The sequence below is a fragment of the Grus americana genome, chromosome 3 (assembly GCF_028858705.1).
Source record: "Grus americana isolate bGruAme1 chromosome 3, bGruAme1.mat, whole genome shotgun sequence".
In the NCBI taxonomy this organism is placed as follows: domain Eukaryota; kingdom Metazoa; phylum Chordata; class Aves; order Gruiformes; family Gruidae; genus Grus; species Grus americana.
In genome coordinates this window covers 46,527,464-46,534,364 of record NC_072854.1, presented here as the reverse complement: position 1 = coordinate 46,534,364, position 6,901 = coordinate 46,527,464, and positions in this window count along the sequence as shown.

The window sequence follows — 6,901 nt, the reverse complement described above, 5'->3', positions numbered from 1 at the left end:
ACAAACCAAAACAAAAAGCAGAGTCCCTCCACTTTCAGTACGTTTTTTTTTTCTCCTAAGAGATGAGACACAAGTCCGGAATCTCTTGATACAAAAGGGAAGAGATACATCTTTTCTGAACTTAGCATTCCCTTTTCGAAGTCCTTCAGGAAGAATATCTAAATCAAAAGAAAATTCTTATTTCAACAGGATGAATTTATAATGAATAGTGAGAAGGAGAAGACAAGCACATCGTATCAAGACTTAATTTGAAGTCAAATGCTTTGCTGCTTTTGTTTCTTCTTTCAGACTTGACATGAATCCAGGAAGGGAGAACTAGAATTAATGATACTCCTCCTGTCTTTCATGTTTTATTAACAAGTCTTTTACAACTGGAAAACAACAACAACAAAAAAAGGACAAGGACAATTCTAAAAATTACTGAAGAGGGAATCGAGACAAAGCACAGAAAAAAATCAAATGAAAGCTAGGTCTTAATAATTTCTTATACATGTGGCTGCAACTTAAATAGCTGGAACACACATGAACAAATGCAGTAACTCCTAGTTTTCCACATTCAACCAGAGATGGGAACATTTCTACAAATTATAAGAACATTTTCATGTAACTCCCTACATTTTACAGTAGATAGCACTGTGAATCAGATGATTAAATAAAGTTCGGAACTTTGAGCAGCAGGTTTTCCCCCAGGTCTCACAAGCAAAAGAACAGAGCTAATAATTTCATATAGAGATATCTATGGCAGGTAAAAGGTGTCTTGTAACAGCCTAACCAGTTGGTCTATAACATCCGATGGAGCAGAATAAACTTGGATTAAATAAATTAGATGATAGCTGAAATCTGAGGCACTCATAGATCTGTAAATAATATGAGGACCTGCCCAGTCAATTATCTAAAGAATCAGTTGAGGTTGGTCTTATTTACTTTCTTGTTTGTAAATAGAACTTGTAGGCAGTATTATCTGTTATTTCATGATAACTGTAGATTTGGGAAATATGTATTTTAAAACTTTATTACTTTTTCCCCTACAATTTTAGTTTAGGAAAACCTCTACAAGGAAATAAGAATTTGAAGTACCTTCAATTGTAGCCATTCAGAACCCAAAAATACTTTTAAGAAGAATTTCTTCACATTCTAAATCATCTCTGTTGATACAGCAATGAAAATGTTTTGCTATTACATTGTGAAAGAGCAGTCCTGACTCTTATTTGCTAAAACTTAGTCTTCCTGATACTGCAATCTGTACATTGGCAAAGCTGGCTAAACCAGTGCAGTGCCTTTTTCCCAAAACTGCTCATTTCTAACCTTGCACTTTGAGCTGCAATTCTTTAGCTAGAAGCCTGCGGAATGGAAATCTCTTGTCATAGTCTATTTATAATTCATGTCAAAGCAGTTCAAAACTAGAGGGTTTGCTCCCCATTTATCCTACAGAGTTGACCCTGTCCTTTTGTGCTTATTATGAAATAAAGAAGCATCTATTTATAAACTACATAGAATATTAATAAATTAAATAGAAAACTCTCAACTCCTTAGAGCTTAAGTGGACAGTCCTATGCAATTTAACAGAAAAATAATAGCGATGATATAGCAGAAGCTACAGTCTTCCCAAAGTAAAAAAAAAAAAAAAAAAAAAAAGCTGATAGAGGTCTTGACTGATATTATTCATAAATCCTCAATGGGCTCTGAATCTCTCCCAAACTAGTTATCTTAGTTATTAAATAAAACAGCTTTTTATCAAGTGTTTAATCATTAAACTGCTAGAAGAATTTGTTCTTGTTTTGTACTTCTGTCAGAGGATTATGGCCCAGCATTTACCAATAGTTGATTTTAAGCAACGTAGCCTAAATGCTAGCAGTCTTCACTTTGGCACAGAGACATGGTGTTATTTCTACTTAGCTGGCAAAAACATTAACTTTGGTAGCAAAAGTTAAATTAATTTTTTTTCCAAAATTTTTGTTTATTTTTAGATTATTTTTTACTTACTTTTTCTGTCACATGTTTGACTGTTCCGGTGGGTCCCCCTTTCTATAAGTGTGTATTTGGCCTTCAATATCTCAGTCCTTGGCTTTTGAATGTTAAAGACGACAACTGTGAATAAATATTCCTAAGGGAACAGAGATAAATCCACGCTAAACTAATTCCATGTCTCCTTCCAAATTTATCCCTAAATTGCAGGAGATAAATAGCTAATATATTAGTCCACAATCAGTTTGATTAAATGAAAGTTTCCTCTTATTCTGTGAGATAGTAATAAGGAAGTAATAAGAAATAAGTAATAAATTTTACTAATGTATCTAGGACTGGGTTGTCATCAAAGACAGATGAATAAAAGTTACCTGTTTTCCATAATGAGATCTGTGAAACTTTGTATTTGATATGTGTGCTCCAAAATAAATGCCATCTGGAAGTGAAGAGATTTCACTGACACTGACAGCCCTGATGCAGGTAAGAGGTTAGAAGGAGATATTTTTCATTATACTTACTAATATTTCCAAAAGATGGATATCCACCTTTATTTTGATTTGCATTTCTGTTGAGGTTCTACTATTCAATATACTCTAAGAATTATTAGCCACTTTGAGATTGGGAGGAGAGAATAAATGCCAGGAGTTTGAACCAGGGAAAGATTCCTTACACCAATGATCATAGAAACACAGAATTATTTAGGTTGGAAAAGACCTTTAAGACATTGAGTCCCACTGTAAACCTGGACTGCCAAGTCCACCACTAAACCACGTCCCTAAGCACCACGTCAACATGTCTTTTGGCATAAGTACCAATAATCCATCTCTTCTGGCCTCTATGACTAAATAGCTGAAAACTTCACTTGCTCTTTGAAGAATCTTTCTTCTATCCATCTCAGCTGTTGCATTTCTGAAAAAAACCTTGTTGATCTACTGAGCTGACTACACTCTAATCAGTAACCTTATACAATGATGATTGTTACATGGACACGCCATTTAGCGATAATTGTAGAGTTTAATTCAAACGGATAAAATGTAGGTCCTTAGTAATAATGATTTTACCATGTTCTTGGGTTTATTTTTTCTGCAGACATACAAACAGCCAGACAGCAATAGACAAGCAATAAAACAGTCAGTATTTTTTCTTATAACCAGTGAAGCAGTACACATAATAGGTTACCAGTCTCCTGAAGTCTTTTCTCAGAAAAGGTCTTATAGCTGAACAATGTGAGTATGTTTTGGTAGAGTTGAATCAGGAAAGACCCCAGAAGTATATTATAATGTTTCATGGAAACACAGAACGTTGATACAACTGCAAAGTACAGGCAATTTCTGCTAATTCACCTCTCTCTTTAAATTAGAGATGAGTTTTTAAAATGGCTATGAAGCTAGGTTTAGTTCAGAGAAGGGGATGTCTGGTTTGATGACCTGATCAAAAGTTTGTTGAAGGCAAAAAATAAAAATAAAAACTTTACAAGAGAAGGAGGAAGGAAGGGATGAAGATGTGGTATCAGTCTAGGGATGTTTCAGCTGCCAGTCAGGTTCTATCAAAACTTCTAGTTATTGATGTCTCTCGATTTGCCCTGAAATAAGGAGGCTGGTTTCTGACATAAAGTTTACTTTGTGTGCAAAACAATATGCAGTTAGCAGGTGTTTCATAGATTCAGCCATGGGTTTAGATACATAACTTTTTTTTTTATCACTAACTTTCTCAAAGTCTGCTTTTAGTTATACAAGGTGATGTCAGAATTCAAAGTTAAGGAGATTCAATACATTAAAATCGTAAAGAGGAATACTGTGTCCTGGAGATCTTTTTCTCTTTTTCTTTTTCTTTTTCTTTTTCTTTTTCTTTTTCTTTTTCTTTTTCTTTTTCTTTTTCTTTTTCTTTTTCTGTTTTTCAGAATAGTTCAGTACTATGTGCAGATATAAAGGTTTAGACTTTATAAAATAGGGACATTTTCTATGAACTTTTATTTGGCAAATAGGATAAGATCTAACCAAAAAGCATGTACAACCTGAGCAGATCAACCAATTTCTTGTTTAGTCAGTGGAACACAAATATCACTTTTTAGATACCCAGTTGAATCACATTTGATCAAAACATAAAACAACACACACAAATGTAAAGATTTAAGTTTTAAGCATCCAAAGTTAAGTGGGATGAGTCCCATTTACATAGCCTAGTCTCTCTTAAAAGGCTTGTTGGTGCATTCATCTTCAGACATTTTAGCTGTCAGTGTCTAAATCTCCTATTAAAATGCAAGTATAATACTGTATTTCAAAGATTTATAATTTGGTCATATTTCAGTGATTTTTCACAGATTTTAACAGGCGCATCACTGCTACATTGACCATCGCAGCCATGTTTCAAAGTGCAGAGGAAAGCCAGTCTCATTCTTTCACAGTAGCTAAGCTTTTGTAAATCACTTTGAACTAGACTTCTGGAATAGGACTTCTCTGTCCAAATTTAGACATCAGCATCCAAAATAGTTGTCTAGACTCCTTTGTAGTGAGTCACAAAGAGTAGGCTTTCTTACAGTGGGATGCATTTGACCCATTTACTGAATGACTATAGCATGAGGCAATTGAAAATAGGTCTTCAAGCAAAATCTGACTGCAATAAATATTTCTGCTTTTTTAATTATTAAGTAACTGGGAGGTATTAATTTTAAATTAAAACTTAAATCATGGAATGAAAGATAGTTTATTTTGGTTTTCTGATTGTACTCTACTCTCATGAGACCCCACCTGGAGTACTGCGTCCGGCTCTGCGGTCCCCAACATAAGAAGGACATGGAGCTGTTGGAGCGAGTCCAGAGGAGGGCCACAAAGCTGATCAGAGGGCTGGAGCACCTCTCCTATGAGGACAGGCTGAGAGAGTTGGGCTTGTTCAGCCTGGAGAAGAGAAGGCTCCAGGGAGACCTTATAGCAGCCTTCCAGTACCTGAAGGGGCCTACAGAAAGCAGGAGAGGGACTGGTTACAAGGGCATGTGGGGACAGGACAAGGGGTAATGGGTTTAAACTAAAAGAGGGTCGATTTAGATTAGATGTTAGAAAGAAATTATTTACTGTGAGGGTGGTGAGGCACTGGAACAGGTTGCCCAGAGAGGCTGTGGCTGCCCCATCCCTGGAAGTGTTTAAGGCCAGGTTGGATGGGGCTTTGGGCAACGTGGTGTAGTGAAGGGTGTCCCTGCCCATGGCAGGGGGGTTGGAACTAGATGGTCTTTAAGGTCCCTTCCAACATAAACCTTTCTATGATTCTATATTTAAATAAATGTCTGTGCATACAATATATGTATAAATGTGTGTGTGTGTGTGTGTATGTATGTCTATAAGACAGGGTTTACTTCCTTCATGTATTTAAAAGGGCAGTGTAATATATGAATTACATTCCAACTGTATCCTGGAAGAGGGTATAGAAAATACCACTATTCGTATAAGTGTCATCAGAATAATTCACTTCTGTACTATAGGTCATCTTTTTCTATTCTTTACTTTCTTTGTAGGGATTTACGAAGTTCTTTACATCTATTTTATAAGCACTTATTCCAAGTTCTAAGTGCTTGTACAAGACAAGAAAATGTACAACCCTGAAAATTATTAATCCAGCATATAAATTTACCCAAGCTTCTCCAAAATTACCCCATCTCTCTATTTAACTACTACTTAACTACACATAAAATGTAGTCATCATGGAAGAATTTTCCCAAACTTAACATTGCATCCAATTCCAAAATGTCTGAGAAAATACACTGGCCTTCTAAAATGTCCCCGAACTCCAAATTACTGATGGTGTTAGGTCAAGGAAAAGGAGTGAGCACCTATGCCAGGGATGTTCAGAGCATATGCAGTGCTAAGATCCTTAGAGATGCACAGGCTGTGAATTTCAGCATTCTTAACTGTGACGATAGGATAATATCATATATCAGTGAAAAGGATTTACTGGAGGAGAAAATCCTAAACTATTTAAACTTTCATGTTGACTTTACACTGCAAAACAGGGCTAGCTAGCCCAAGGTGGAACTCAAGGCTGAATTCGCTGCCTATTTGCTGGCAAGAGCACTCACTTGGTGCCAAGACATGAACATGCTGGGTGTCTGATTATGGTGTTCCATTAAATTCAGTGTAAAACCTCCTCAGTATCATTGACTTAGAACATAATCCAGATCTGAAAGAGAGGATAGTTTGGTGTAAAGAAAATGGACTTCACAGAAAGCGTACCTTATCTTGGTTTTGTACTGCAGTTGTCACTCTGTTACCTAATTGAAATTGTGGAATGTAATAAACTTGGAAATAACCACAATATGAAGAAAATACTCTTACTGCCTGAAGTTCACCTCAGTAAAATTTTGCTCAAATTAAAGCTATGGTCAAGAAGACCTAGAAAAGACACAGAAGTTTAGGTCTGATCTGAAGTCAGCAAACTATTAGACACTCTCCCACAAACCTTGCAAAATTATGAATTCTTCTTGAATTTAGAGTGCTGCAGGAGGAAAATGGTTCTCTTTTCCAAAGGCTGAGACTTTAAGAGGTAAACTCAATTCAGCTAAAGCAATTGATTATTAAATGAAAATTGCAATCTGACTCCTTGAAATAGTTGACTTTTATTTTTCTTTGAGTTTTGAACCTATAGTTTTTCCTTCAGCTAAAAGACTCTTGAAAGACTCTGATAGCTGCAGTGTAAATGCATTAATTTGTTCAGATAAGGGAATTTTGTTTAATTTTCATTTTATTTTATTAAAGTCTTGGGACCAAATATTTATCTCGTGTGGTTGCATAGATTTTGCTGACAGAGTTACAGTGAACTAACATCTATTATAGAACTAACCTTGAGCCTTTTAAAGGAACAATGGAATTAATGTTTCTCTAGTACTATCACAACACATTTTTAGGTTGCTGCGTCATATTTGTAAGAAACAAGAGCTATCAAAATACAG